The sequence below is a fragment of the Peromyscus maniculatus genome, chromosome 4 (genome assembly GCF_049852395.1).
Source record: "Peromyscus maniculatus bairdii isolate BWxNUB_F1_BW_parent chromosome 4, HU_Pman_BW_mat_3.1, whole genome shotgun sequence".
NCBI lineage: Eukaryota > Metazoa > Chordata > Mammalia > Rodentia > Cricetidae > Peromyscus > Peromyscus maniculatus.
In genome coordinates this window covers 100,266,739-100,281,529 of record NC_134855.1, presented here as the reverse complement: position 1 = coordinate 100,281,529, position 14,791 = coordinate 100,266,739, and the positions used below count along the sequence as shown (strand labels likewise).

General features: G+C 45.1%; 1 long non-coding RNA gene across 1 annotated transcript; it reads left to right on the top strand.

Moving 5' to 3' along the window:
* The first annotated feature begins 8,818 nt into the window (after window positions 1-8,818).
* Window positions 8,819-14,061, top strand: LOC121828800 (uncharacterized). Its single transcript, XR_006071393.2, has 3 exons — window positions 8,819-9,615; window positions 10,670-11,288; window positions 12,748-14,061. It is a non-coding gene; the product is annotated as an uncharacterized LOC121828800 (long non-coding RNA).
* The last annotated feature ends 730 nt before the right edge of the window (window positions 14,062-14,791 follow it).

The following is a 14,791-nucleotide window of genomic DNA, read 5'->3' as shown; positions in this document are numbered from 1 at the left end:
CCTTCGTCCTGCTGGCAGAGGAAGTATTCCTTATGCTTGTTTCTGTGGTTCGGTAATCCCAATTGCACTTTCCTCATATGGCCTTGTGGGGAAGTTAGATGTGCTCTCAGCAGGGCGTTCCAAGAAAGTCGTGGAGAAGAAACGGAGGCATGGAATAGAATGCAAAGGAAAGCATCTAGAGATGCATTTCTCTGGCAAGGTGCAGTGGCTCACACATGCCAACTTAACACTCAAGAGGCAGAGGCAGGAGGATCACCAGAGTTTGAGGTCTGGTCTACATAAAGAATCTCAAGTCAGTCTGGGCTATAGAATAAAACCCTGATTCAAACCCCATTCCCCCAGAGAAGAAGAACTCAGTGTTTTCTGAGCACAGGAAGTAGACTGAGAATACAGCCGCTCCTAAGGAGCTACGGTGTCTCTGTGGTGCTGAGCCAAGCCTTTTGTCCTGTCTCCTGTGTGTGATGGGGATGCTTGAGGCATGGCAGGGTGGGGCTGGAAGCACACTGGTCAGTTCCTGAGATCCAGCCTCAATGACCTTCGGGAATCATCTTACTGGAGCTTAGGATCTTTATTCTCAGAAGCTACTGTTCTTGAGAAATTTTTGAATTGAACTCTGATTTTAAAAAGCCTGACTTCAAGCATTCCTTATTTAATAGTAATTAACGTCTTATTGATTTAGAGCTGGCTAATCGTTTGCATGACTAAACTGTTAAGAGGGACAAAGTCTGAGAAAATCGTTTTCCATTGACCAACTCCTGGCCTTCTTACTGTGTGTTCTAACTGTATCCCATCGGAGAAAACTCTACCTACATTTGAAAAGCACGTTATCAGGGAATAATCATTGGCCAAACTATGTGCTTTTAATTATTTCACAGCTTGAGTCCTCTTGGGTTTGGTTTGGTTTGGTCTTTTACTGTTAAGACACAAATGCAAAGATTTGAATTTGGAAGTTCTGTGGGCAGAATGACCTAATAACTATTAGGAAACTACCGAACTTCCTCAAGCCTCAATCTCCACTTCTGTAAAATGGAAGTGATAGTCACATATGCTTGTAAGGTTACTGGAAATGGGCAGACAAGATGATTCAGTGGATAAAGGTTCTTACCATCAAGCCTAAGGACCTGAGTTCAGTCCCCATGACTCAGCTGGTTTAAAGAGAAAACACACTCACACACGGTGTCCTCTGACTTACATATACACACATCCCCCTCCATATATACATAAACATAATCTGTAAAAAGTTTATTGGAGACATTAAATTACAACCAAAATTAAGGAAATAACAAATGTGAAAAGTCATTCCAAAATATTACTGTAATAGCCACTTTAAGTATGAAGATGTTAATAACGGTCACTTTTTTCTCTCTTGTAACTTAAGCTAGATTGTTCTTTTACATTTCAGGTACTACTACCTCCATTTTAGCTGCATTTTCTCACTGACTCCTAACCACAAACTTTTGAGGATGGTACCTATTGTCATGGTAATTTTCCAATTCAAAGAGATGAACTAACTTGCCAAAGTCATCCAGTGGGCAAATGGTTATTTGAGCCTAGAGTCCTCCTAGAGTTAACCCGGACTTCACTGTTCATCCTGCCTCAACCACCCATGCCTTCCTCATCCCTTCCTACTCCAATTTCACTTATCCTTTCAGACCCAACTCAATCCTCCCTTTCCCTGACCTCAGCCTTCGGACTGCAGTCCAGCACCCTCCCGTAAACTAGCTGTCTTCTGCCACTGCCTGAGCTATTCATGCAACAGTCACGTGGTGTCATTTGTATTTCTTTCTAGTCTTGCTGTTTGTCGTGCTGTCTTGTCTTGTGTCCTGGAAGAAAATAAATTATTAGCTGGTTACTTTTTTATTTTTTTCAACTTGACACACCTAGGGTCATCTGGGAAGAAGCTGCCTCAACTGAGTAAATGCTTCTCCAGCAGAACGGCCTGTAAACAAGTCTGTGAGTCATTCTCTTGATACGGGAGCGGGAGGCTCCAGCCAAAAGTGGATGGTAACACTCGTGGAAAAGTTCTGAATTGTATAAGAGAGTAAACTGTGAGAGCAAGCCAGTACACAGTGTCCCTCCATGGTGTTTGCTTCAGTTCCTGCTTCCCAGTTCCTGCCCTGTAGATGGGGCGTGTAAGATAGACTTCACGATAGACTGTAAGCTATAATATGAAATAAACCCTTTCCTCCCCAGGTTGCTTTCGGTCACAGCATTTTATTGTAGTGATAGGAAGCAAATGAGGAGATTCATGTAAAAGCCAAGGGGCAATCTGGAGGAATTACACAGCACCACGGATGCAGGTCAGTGATAGAGCACGCACTTAGTGTGCTCAGAGCCCTCAGTTTGATCCCCAACAGCAGAAAAAGCAAACAGGTAGAGGAAACACTTATTCTTATGGAATGAAATTTTTTTTTGCTTAATTCTGGAACTGCAAATACAATTTATCAAACAAACACTTAAACTACTGTATTTGCAGTGGTACACGCCTGTAATCTCAGCATTCAAGAGACTAAGGCAGGAGGATCACCGTGAGTTTAGGGCTACCTTGCGCTGCATGCTGATGTTCACACCAGCCTCAAAAACACCAAAAAAAAAAAAAATGTGTTTGGCAAGTTGTCTTGATTGGCTCTTCTGTTATGAAAAGCCATGAGAACAGAAACCCCGGGACAGTGAAACAGTGGCTGTGTAAAAATATTTAAAGAAAAGAGAAGTTCCTAGGACAGTTGTCTGAAGCATCCACAACAAAAGAGAATGAGCCTGCCCATTCCTGTTCCAAGGTAACTGTATTTGCACTTGTGTATTTCTTTACTGTGTATGTGATGCACTTGTGTGCTGTATGTGCATACGTGAGTGTGTTCACCTATGTATGTGTGTGGAGGCCAGAAGAGGACTGGGGTGTCCTATTCTATCAATCTACACTGTGAATCTGGACCTCCACTGACAGCTAGCAAGGCCAAAAGGTCCTCCTGTCTCTGCGTCCCATGATTATGGGGTTCTGTGTGTATAACCCCACCTGGCTTTTTTACATGAGTGCTGGGTATTTGAACTCGGGTCCTCATACTAGTAACGGTAAGTGCTCTTACCCACGAAGCCATCTCCCCAGCCGGAGAATGTCCACAATGACTTGAGAACTGAAAAGCACTTCCATGGTGCCTTGTGATGCACACGAACTCACTACATGGTGGTTAGAATGTTCTGCACCAGGAACACAGGGAGACTCGCTGGAGCATCTTGGGAGAAGACACGGACGTGAGCAGCACACAGGCCAGGCCAGTGAGGTCTTCGCAAAGGTAGCAAAGGCAAAGAAAAGGGGCCTGTATAGAGATGGGGACACAAGCTGAGGGCTCAGCTGCTCAGCACTTGCCTACCGTCCAAAATGCCCAAGCCCCATTACTGCAAAAGAAAGAGAGAGAGAGAGAGAAGGAGGCTGAGAAAGAAAGGGGACCTCGAAGGGTCATGTGCTAAAGCTCGGAGTGGGGGTTCACCCCTGTGGCCCTGCACAAAGGAGGCTGACACAAGACATCACAAGTATGAGGCCAACAAAGGCTACAGAGTGAGACCTTGACTCAAAACATTGTTCTTCCCGTGCTGAGGGGCGGCTTCACATGCCTCCTTCCACAAAGTCCGCTGGAGACACCGCTTGCTGTCGGCAGTATTTGGAGTGTTCAAGATGCCGGTGGATAATTTTAAGACAGCAGAGAAGTGGAGAGGAGATGGGGGGATGGGAGCGAGGAGGGGGGTTTAAAATCAGCCCACTCAGCAGTGAGAGGCTTCAGAAGCAGCAGGCAAACAGAACCAGGGGTTGCAAAGAAAGAAGTCCCCCCAATTCACGGAATGAAAAGTGATGGTGGGGTGGCTGAAAACACTCCACCTTTTGCTGGGGATCCATCAGAGCCACGTCTCTGACTCTCACCCCTGTAAAGTAAGTTCCCAGTAGCCCCGACTCAGTGACCATCTGCTTGTTATGATGTGACTGACTGCTTTTTGGCTTCTGTAACCTGCTTATGCAGACATTCAAGGACTATTTTGAGCCCCCCCCCCCCCCGCCCCCGACTATTTAATCTTGGCAGAACAGAGCAGCCCTTGGCTTGCTTGTGCAGAAACTCAACATTTTCTTGTGGTTTCCATCATTAAAAATCCTTCCCTCACCCCCTTCGCATGGCAATCTCAAGTTTGGCTCAGAGATTGTTGTCCTGCTAACAGTAATCAATAAATCCTTTAATCATAATTGGATTCAATCTGTGGCCTTTCCCTGGGAGTCATGAAGTCCATAACATTTGGAGGCCTCCAGCCTGGGAGAGCCTGGGAGGTCTGAGGGGTCCCTGAGAGACCCTAGATATGGGACTGGGGGATGGGTTTGGGATGGGGGAGTGGGAGGATGGGGGGTGAGGGTGGGGGATGGGCCTGGGAGAGGTCCCAAGTGGGAGCAAGTCTAAGATGGGCTTGATAGGCCCCTGGGACTCCAAGGTTATGGCTACCACAAATTAATGGTCAGCAGTCAGGGATTACCCCAAGCAGAAGCAAGTCCAAGATGGACTTGAGAGGCCCTAGGGAGCCCAGACTGTCTACTGTGGTAGACTTAAGTACCACACATTTACAAATTGAAAACAGAACAAAAATAAGAATTGCTAGCCAGCAGCATCTGCAACTCAGACCTGATTGGTGAGGGTGAGTTTTTTGTTGTTGTTGTTGTTCTGTTTTGGAGTCTGGGCATTTGGAGGAGAGACATGAGATGAACAGGGTCACAGACCCAGTCTCCATGACAAAGGAGAAGTCCTTCTGCCTGCTAATGTGGCCTATGAATGAAAGTGGCCACCATGTGTCTGTTTGTTTGGTTTCCCCTGGTTGTGTGGACGATCTGCCTTTTTTTAAATGCTGTTTGCTTTTGTTTGGTGGATCTGTGTTTTCTGATGTGCTCCTAAGTTTTGTTGCAGACCAGGCATAGGAGCTGGATGGAGCACGGCTAAGACCCCTCTGGGCTGCAGGCTGTGTCGTTTTTTTTTGGGGGGGGGGGGATTTCAGTGAGGCAGACTGCTCCTGGCTGCCTCCACACCTGCTCCTGGAGCTTGCTCTGTCTGTCCCTGTCACTGGCTAGCTGGGGCCTGCTGTCTGAGCCTCATGGGTCTCACAGATTGTTATCTCTGAGCTCTCTTTGCTTTCTGTTTGATTGATCTGGTTCCTCTCTGCTGACTGGATTTGGTTTTGCCCAGATCCAAGTGTCTTTCGGGTATGGATAATATTGAAGTATTGTTTTATGCTGTTCTACTTTACTGAAAACCTGGCCTTGGAGTTGGGTTATGGTCCCCTTCTCCGGACCAAAGCATGCTTGTTTAAAAGTTTCTTCCAAAATCTCTGTCCTAGGCCTTGGCCATTTGAGTCTAGGACACAGAGAGTGGGAGGGCAAAACAGGACAGCCCAAGGAAAGACACTAGGTGCTCTAAACGAGCTGAAAACTAGACTGTCCCAACAGGAGCTACTGCTGCTTATCTCACCCTCCTTCCCTTGGTTTTATTTAACGCTCTAAAACTTTTGCTAAAGTATAAACTTACATCAAGATTTGTAAGACTATTATATAAACTTTTTGTACCTTAAAGTTTGTAAGCTTATAGTATATAGTTAAAAATTGGGGGGTAGTGGCTCACAACTTTAATCCCAGCACTCGGGAGGCAGAGCCAGGCGGATCTCTGTGAGTTCAGAGGCCAGCCTGGTCTACAGAGTGAGTTCCAGGACAGGCACCAAAACTACACAGAGAAACTTTGTCTCAAAAAACAAGACAAAGAAACAAAAAATGTATTGTGGTGGCTAAAGTTATGTTTTAAGTTTAAATGACTGTATTTAAAAGATCTATAAAGCAGAAATTCCTCTAACCTGTCAGCCCTACTGGCCCAAGGACAGATAATTTCCTGGAATGCTGGGGGCTGTTGCTCATGTAAGATAACAACCATCCCATGTGTTTTCACTTCCGTAAACAAGCTTGGTTGCCCAGCTACACAGGATGTGCTTGATTACACCTAGGCGGGGTACTTCCGCAGGAAGTATGTCAGGATGTATGCTTGCCCCCACTTAGAGGAAGGCAGGAAGTATGTAGCCTTGTGGGGTTTGTCTTTATAAGCCCCTGACTGATGTAACTGGTGTCATACTCTGGGAATCACAGGTATGGACCCGGCTATTGTCTGTATTTAATAAAGCTTGCTTCAAATTTGGCTCAAAAATTGTGTTAGTGGTCTTATTCTTGCCTGGTGGAATTAAGAGCATCCAATTAAGCTCCTTAAACTGACTTGTCATAGTTTTATCCTTTGAAAGTATAAATGCCTTTCCAGGCATTTGATGTAAGAATTAAGATATAACATTAAGACTGCCTTTCAAAACACAAATTGGAGGCAGCAAATTTTTTGCTAAAACCTCAAAGGAAGCAAGGGCTGTGCCTGCAGCAGCCCTACAGAGGCACTCTGGGGGGCTGCTTCTCCCAAGGGACGAGCCTAGGGTTCAGTTCCTTTTCCAAAGAGGCCTTGTCTCTGACTAATAAGACTCACCAGGCCGCCACTGCACATTTCCTAAGACAAATGGCTGTTCACACGCACGTATTATATGTCTGTTGTATTCAAGGCGTTGTATAATATATGAAGTATTAGTGGGAAATTTTAATTTAGTTGAGACAAATTTATTGGCCTTTATCTTTTGAATTTATTCAGGCTTTGCCTCATAATTATAAATTTCATACATTAAAAAATCATTTTATTCCTTGCTAATTATAAAGTCAAATACCACATTTTATAAATTAACCTTCTAACTTCCCTTACTTTAAATTTTTTTCAGCAGCATAACATAGTCCCTAATTATTGTTGTTGCTGTTATTGTTATTATTAATTTTCAGAACACTACAGAATGTAAGAAGGATATGCTGGACAGCATTAGTAGCACTGTGAAGAGTCACACTAATGAAAAATACTCCGTGGCCTGGCAAGCTGAGTGCTGACTGCCGGAAGCCCTGACCTGAGCTTGGGGTCCCATGCTCTGTGGGACCAGCCCAGATTCAGCTCTGGGTCAAAACACTAACTAGGTTCAAGAGAACTTTGCAAAGGCCAAAAGGTCATCATTCATGTGTTGTCTTGCTGAATTTCCCCAAAGTAACAGTCTCTAATTTTTCAAATCCATATCGACAAAAATGGAGCTTTGGGAGATGAAACCATGTGCCCAGCTGCTATTGAGTGGCCTCCTCCATACAGGTCCAGAAAGCTGAGATTGGCCCTGAGTCACAAGCTCCAAACAAACAGGTTACAAACATGCCCTCTGTATTTCACAAGTGTAGAGGACACTGATTACAGAGACACTCTTGTCTGTAACCATGTTGTCCCAGTTCATGAAAAGCCTTCCTCAAACATCCTTGCAATCAAGACAAGCCTAGCTGATACTCCCATGAAACAATGGAGATGTCTGTGATAGTGGGGAGGGAGTCGAGAGCAGCCAGCTCTAAAATCTGCAAACACCACTCATGATTCAGCCCATAGGCTGGGTTCTCTAGAACTTTCCATGGTAACATCTTGTTGACCCTACCAAAGACCAGAGTGCTGTCTGGGAGAAAGGCAGAATGGAATGCCCTGCCATGGCCTTTTAACGCTCATACCCCTACCTTACCCCATGTCCAACGTCCCAACAGAAAATCACTGTTTCTGAAAGAGTGAATGTGTAAGAGTGGAGAGGAGCCATGGCCGAGGCAGCTTATATACTAAACAGGAAGCCAGAAGAGTCTTGGGAGTGAGTCCTCCCTCACTTTGTCCATTTGTCCAGCCTCGGACTTCCTCTCTCTCGTTTGATCATGGTGAGTTTCGTTTGTGTTATGCAATGCTGGGGAGAGTTGCCTAGGACCCCAGGAGCCCTGTGCAAGCCCTCTCATGCTCATCTACACCTCCAGCCCTCTCTGGCTTGACTAAAACTATCCGCCAGAAATAGATCAGTGCCCTTGCTGGAACCCCCAAATCAGAAAGTACCTCTGTGACTTCTGTCCCCTGTTGTTAGAGGGAGGCAGTCTATATCCCTCAAGGTTATTTCTCTAACACCTCCATCAATGTCTGGCTCCTTAATTTTGTAGACTGGAAGAATTTTGGAAGCCAGTGAATCCTTGTCGAGACTGTAAAATCACACCTTTAGTCGAAATTTGCAGGTGGACTGGAAGGCGATGTGTTGGGCTCTTGAGCTACAGCTAAGCCGTCTCATCGAAGCATTCCTAAGAATACTTTAAATGCTAAAACTATCTTGGGGAAAACTGGTCTCTGGTCACAAATTTAGAACAGCCACAAATTCCTACACAGTGTGACCCTGAGCTTAAGGCTAACCGCCTGATTCTTTAACTGTTCTCTCTCACTCTCTCTCCATTTCCACTTCCCTAAACAACTCTTTGCAGCAGATGTTCGGAGATGCCCTTCTGGATATTTCACAATTGAGGGGCTTGCCCTTGAAAACACCAACTGGAAGTGGAGACTGCTTCCCGCTAATCTGCTTGGGACAGTCCCAATGGCAGTTCAAGAAGACTCCGTTTGATTTATCCGGGCCTCTCGGGAGTTTTTCTCTTTGGTACCCCATAACAGCTGCCTGTGAGCTGCCTGTGGGCCACAAGGTGTTGGACAGAACTATTGAGTACAGGGACTTCACGTGACAAAAGATCTCAGTCCTATATAGGCCCTAGACAGAAGAATGGAGAAGAAAGTTAACTCTAAATACTGCATCACTCTGGGTCCTGGGTGCCCTCACAGCTCCTTTCCCTGATGTATAAACTTTTCCTCCTACTGGGGTGGTAGGACACCAGTATGCCAACTGAGATACTGCAGAATATGTCCCTATCTTTCTAAGCCACACAGCAAATGGTCTGTATCAAGCCATCCCTGCTTTGTGTTTCTCTCAAATTACAGTTAAATTAAGTCATAAGGGTGGGACCCTAACTGATAAGATTAGTGCCTTCTTGAGAAGATATACCAGACAGCTTGCTCACTCTTAGTTATATAAGGACAGGATGATGTGTGAGATATGTGATAGTCTGCAAGTCAGGAACAGAGCTGGTCAGCAAAAACGGAATCACCTGGGGGGACCTTGACCTCAAGAAATCATGAAAAAGCAAATACCTGTTGTTTATGCCACTGAGTGAAGCAAGAGCTGCCCTGCCGAGGACGTCAGCCCCTCTTGACCTCCTCAACCCTTCCCCACCTTCAGGACTCTGAATAACATGATTCATTTGCCCATAAAAGCAAAGAGATAGTTTTGAATAAGTAAACAAATGAACTAAAGAAGCAGCTACCAAATCTGTGGTGTTTTGCTGTGATAGCCAGAGCAGAGTCAGATACCTGCCTCCTCATATTAAGACCTATGCTGGTCTCCTAGGGCAGCTCAGGGGTAGAGCACTTGGCTAGCATGCCTGAGGTCCTGGGTTGGACACCCAGGACCATGAATAAATAAACAAGTTAATTATTTTTAAAATTATATTCAGAAGCTCAGATAAATAGACATACTCAAACCAAGATTTTAAAAGACAAGAGCCGGCCGGGCACAATGGTGCATGCATGAAGTCCTAGCAACTTGGCAGGTCAAGGAAGGATGGTCTCCGGCAAGTTCGGCACCAGCCAAGTGAGTTTCAGGCTACCCTGTATGGTTGTGGTCCTGGTGAGACTGAGGTCCTGCCTCCTTAAAAATAAACTAACTAACCGGGCAGTGGTGGCGCACGCCTTTAATCCCAGCACTCAGGAGGCAGAGGCAGGCAGATTTTTGTGAGTTCAAGGCCAGCCTGGTCTACAGAGCGAGATCCAGGAAAGGCACAAAGCTACACAGAGAAACCCTGTCTCGAAAATAATAATAATAAATAAAAATAAACTAACTAACTAAAAGAGAAGAGCACACTTACTGGACAGTGGAGAGACTGTGATGGAGAAGGTGACTTTCCCGAGGTGAAGCCCATCCATTGCACTTGGGATGAGCTGACCCCTAGATTTCCCCACTACCACATAATATGTGATAATGGGGAACTTCACTGATGTCCTCCCCTTTAAATAAAAAAAAATATATATCTTAAATAAAAGACAAGAGCATAAACTCATGAGGGGTACAGCATCACAGCATCATACACATTCTGTGTCTAATGACCTGGCCCAGGAGGTTCCTTTGGAATTTGTCACGAAAGGAAGCACGCCACTGTTTCCACTGGCCCAAGTTCCTTTTTTATTTTTTTTAACTCCCAAGTTACTCCGCCTCTGTTTGGTTTGCCACTCCGGATCACTATGTTTCGTTTTGTTTTTTTCTGCTTTGTACACATATCCGGCCCGTGCAAAATTGGTTTCATCTGGGGTAAAAGCACTTTCGGTTTAAGCAATAGTCTTTTTAGTTCTGAAGATCCCTGCTCAGCACCAACAAAAATGGCCTTGTATCACAGCCCTCTAGACACATGTGACTTGTGGAAGTTCTGTTCTCAGCAGACTTCCATAGGTTCAAAGATATCAGAAGAACTCCTGTTATTTATTCTTTCTGTGTGTGTGTGTGTGTGTGTGTGTGTGTGTGTGTGTGTGTGTGTGTGTGGTGCATGGGGACACATGGAGGTCAGAGGCCAACTTTGTGCACTTGGTCCGTTCTCTCTCTACCTTTACACGGGTTCCAGGCATTTAACTCAGGTCACCATTCTCACCCACAGAATCATCTTGCCGAGCCCTGCATTAAGTATCTTTTACTTTCCTGTGGCTGTGATAAAACACCGTGATCGGGACGGCTTACAGAAGAGTTTGTTTGAGCTTATTGTTCAAGAGAGATAAGAGTCCATCGCGGCAGCAGGGCACAGCAGCATGAAGCAGGCCCGGTGGGAAGGCAGGAAGCTGAGAGCTCGCATCCTCAACAGCAAGCATGAAGCAGAGACGGCAAACTAAAGGAGAGCAGGCTTTTACTCTCCAAATCCCAGTGATGTTCTTCCTCATGTTCTTCCTCCAGCAAGGAAGCACGCCTACACCTCTCCAAACAGTACCACCGCTGGGAACCAGGACCTACGGGGGACTTTCCCCTTACCGGGTTGTGGTTTTGCCAATCTTGGAAGAAGTAGATTCTATAGGTCAAAAGAACTTAAAAACTCCAGGTGCACCATGGGGCCTGGCAATGCCGGAAAACATGTCTTCATTTCAGCCTCACTTCATGCAGCCTCAAGTCCACAATGTTGACTTGAGGAATCACTGTTGAAATGACTGTGACCTCGAGGTCAGAGGATGTTTTAATATTCTTCAACATCATCAGTTTAGCTGGTTCCCTGTGAAATGGAAAAAGAGGTATATTTAATTAGGGGAAAGACTATTCAAAAGCCTTGGGGATCGGGGTTGGTCTCTGTAAACACACTACAAATCTGAAATCAGCAAAACAATTTGCTGACTAGGCATATTTCTCCAGGTCTCCCAAAAGATAGGAAACAATAAAGTACTTGGTGCTAGCAGAGCATAAACCGTAGCAAAGGTTAATAAGCAGTTATATCACATGAAGGATGGAATTAGATGGTGATTACCTTTCAAATTAAGGAGGGATGTCCTAGGGTGTGCAGAGCTACCAGGTTAAGTTAGATGTGTGCAGTGGGGACAGGATTAGGAGGGGGTATGAGGTTGCAGGGTGAAGAAGCCCAGTAGAATTGGCTGGGCAGGCAGCCAGGAGTAAGGGAACTGAGAAAATCCAGGGGCAAGGGCTGCTAACTTCGGTTGACTGGCAACTGGGCACTTCCCAATCCCATGCTTTGGGGTGGCCATAGAGCCAGACACCACAAAGACACTTTCAGATTGATACACAACCAACTCCCTGGGAGGGGAGGCCATAAAGAGCCTACTGGTAGCATAAAGGTACTTTTTAAACTGTTACATTATTTATTATCTGTATGGTCTCATCTTAACCTTCTTCCTCATTAAAATGTTGGGCTGTTAGAAATGTCCACCTCTACTATGTTGTGTAGAAGTACAAGACATGTCTACAGCCTGAGCTTTTGTGGACTTGGAGACTTCTGGGAAAGCAGGTCCTACATTACTCAGCACACGCTCAGTAACTTTTTCTTTGCAGCCCATTGAAAAGTGCTGGTATTTCCCCTGCTAAAAGAGCTTTCATCTATACCTGAAAAATTTAGAAAGGTTGTTTATGTGTAAACCAAGTATTCCAAAAAATTTCCCTTTCAGCATTCATGAAGTCTGCACTACGAGCCTGGTGTGATAGAGTATGCCTTTAATCCCAGCATTCCAGAGGAGAGGCAGGAGGATCTCTGTGAGTTCGAGGACAGCCTGGTCTACATAATGAGTTCTGAGACAAGCCAGGACTACATAGAGAGATCCTGTCTCAAAAAACAAAACAAAACTGCACTATGGCCTTCTAGGACCCAGCAAGTTAAAGTTAGTAAGATGACTGGCAATATGTACAAGAGACAGAGATTTGCAAAAGCCTCTGTTGGGCAATCAGAGATCCATATTTCCTTGGGAGCATGGAGTTGTGAGCTGTTGAAGCAGAAATAAGATGCCTTTTAAGTGACAGTCAATTTCACTTCCTAAGTATCCAGCCCCACTGCAGTGTAAAGGTGGAGAGTGCTGAGACCTCTTTGTGTTATGGCGCTAGCCACCAGGAACTTCACAGGGGTCAGCTGTCTCCCATAAGTTACTTTGTTTAAAGTAGCATTATTTCTGTAACCTTGATAAAATGAACCAAAGAATAAGAGTTGTGGACTCTTCAGGATTCATCCAGTCCAACACTATTCTTTTACAGATAAGGAACCTGAGGCCCAGAGAAGGATGCTATTTGATGAGCTTATAGAAGACTAAATGATGACCCCTTAAAAGACACTTCTCATCATTGGGCTGGCTAGACCAGAGCCTCCCTGCTCTTCCAGAGAATTCGAGTTTTAATTGCATGGGCCTGGGTTTGATTTTCAACATCCACAAAGGGTGTGTCACAACCGCTTGTACATCCAGTTCCAGGAGCTCTGTCACCCTCTTCTGGCCTCTGCAGGGATTTGCATGCATGTGGTAAATATTCACCCAAACACACACATACACATAAACTAAAAATGTTTTAATAAAAAAGACTTCTAGCAGGCATGGTAGTACAGGCCTTTGATTCCAGCACTTAGAGGGCAAGAACAGACAGACATCTGTGTGTTTGAGGCCAGCCTGATCTACATAGCAAGTACCAGATCAATCAGAGCTACATAGTGAGACTCTAATTTAAAAAAAAAAAAAAAAAAAAAAAAAAAAAAAAAAAAAAAGCTACTATTTCTATCTACTAAGCCCTGAAATGTCAATCACAGCCTTAGTTGAAAAGTTGTCTTTTTTCCAGGTATGACAGTGGTCACCAGTCAGGATTTATGTGGACCCTAAGTTAAAAAGCCAGAGTGTCCTTATAGGAAGGAGGCAGAGGGAGGTGACATGTGTAGATGGTGTTGCAAATGTCACTGGGAAGCCAGAAGGGATGTGTGGAGCCACCAGAAACTGAAGGAGGTAGGGAAGGAGGGTCCCTTGCAGGAGCCATTGGAGAAACCTGATTCTGCCAGCACCTTCTCCAGCCTGTAGGCTCTGAAACAGGAAGAGAACAAATGTCTTGTTTAACACCATTTGTGCTGCTATGGCAACCCTAGGAAATTAAGATGGTGTACAAAGGTGGAAGCCGGCAGGAACCCAAGTCTCTGGACTTCTCCCTCGGTCCTGTCTCCTTGTCACCTTTTCACGTTCTGTGAATTCTGACCTTGTCAAAGACATAACCCTTCTCCACACGACCTCTAAGACTGAGGCGACGAATATTACAGATACTTCTGTTTCCACAAGTTGATATTTAGACCATCCAATCACTAGGCTTTCTGGGCTGGGAGGTACTAGATCTGGCTATAGTATTGTTAAAAAGGTGGCTGTGGCCGGGCGGTGGTGGCGCACGCCTTTAATCCCAGCACTCGGGAGGCAGAGCCAGGTGGATCTCTGTGAGTTCGAGGCCAGCCTGGGCTACCAAGTGAGTCCCAGGAAAGGCGCAAAGCTACACAGAGAAACCCTGTCTCGAAAAACCAAAAAAAAAAAAAAAAAAAAAAAAAAAGGTGGGTGTGATCTGGAAGACAGGAGTCATAAAACATAGCCAAGAGAATCCACTTGTTTCCAACAAAATATAACGAAAATGTGTAACAGCTTTCTAGCTATTTATTTATTTACTTATTCGTCAAATTGACACATACTAGAGTCATCTGGAAAAGGGGAATGGCAATTGAGGAATTGCTGTCATCAAACTGGCCTGTAGGCAAGTCTGTGTGGCATCTTCTTAGTGGTTGGTGTGGAAGGGCCCAGTCCACTGGTGGTGCCACCCTTGGCAGGTGGTCCAGACTGTCTAAAAAAGCAAGCTGAATGAGCCATGGGGAGCGAGCCAGCAAGCAGCGGTCCTCCGTGGTCTCTGCTTCAGTTCCTGCCTTCAGGCTCCTGCTTTGAGTTCCTTTCCTGCCTTCCCTCCTAACCTCCTAACTGACTAGGATCGAGATTTGTAAGCTGAAATTAACCCTTTCCTCACCGACCTGCTTGTGGTCACGGTGTTTCTCATAGCAATAGAAGGCAAAGTAGGACAAGACACTTAAGCTTGGTTTCAGCCTTCGCTCTCACATTATCCCCCTCATCTCAGGATGTGTGGATGAGCACATCAACACCTCCGGTATGAGTTTTATGACTGCGAATGAGAATCAGTGGCAACGACTCTGTATGTGTTACCATAGAGCAATTCATTGAGACAGAAAATGTTATTGCTATGATTAGATGATAAATTCGAGCAGTTTTATCCAAAG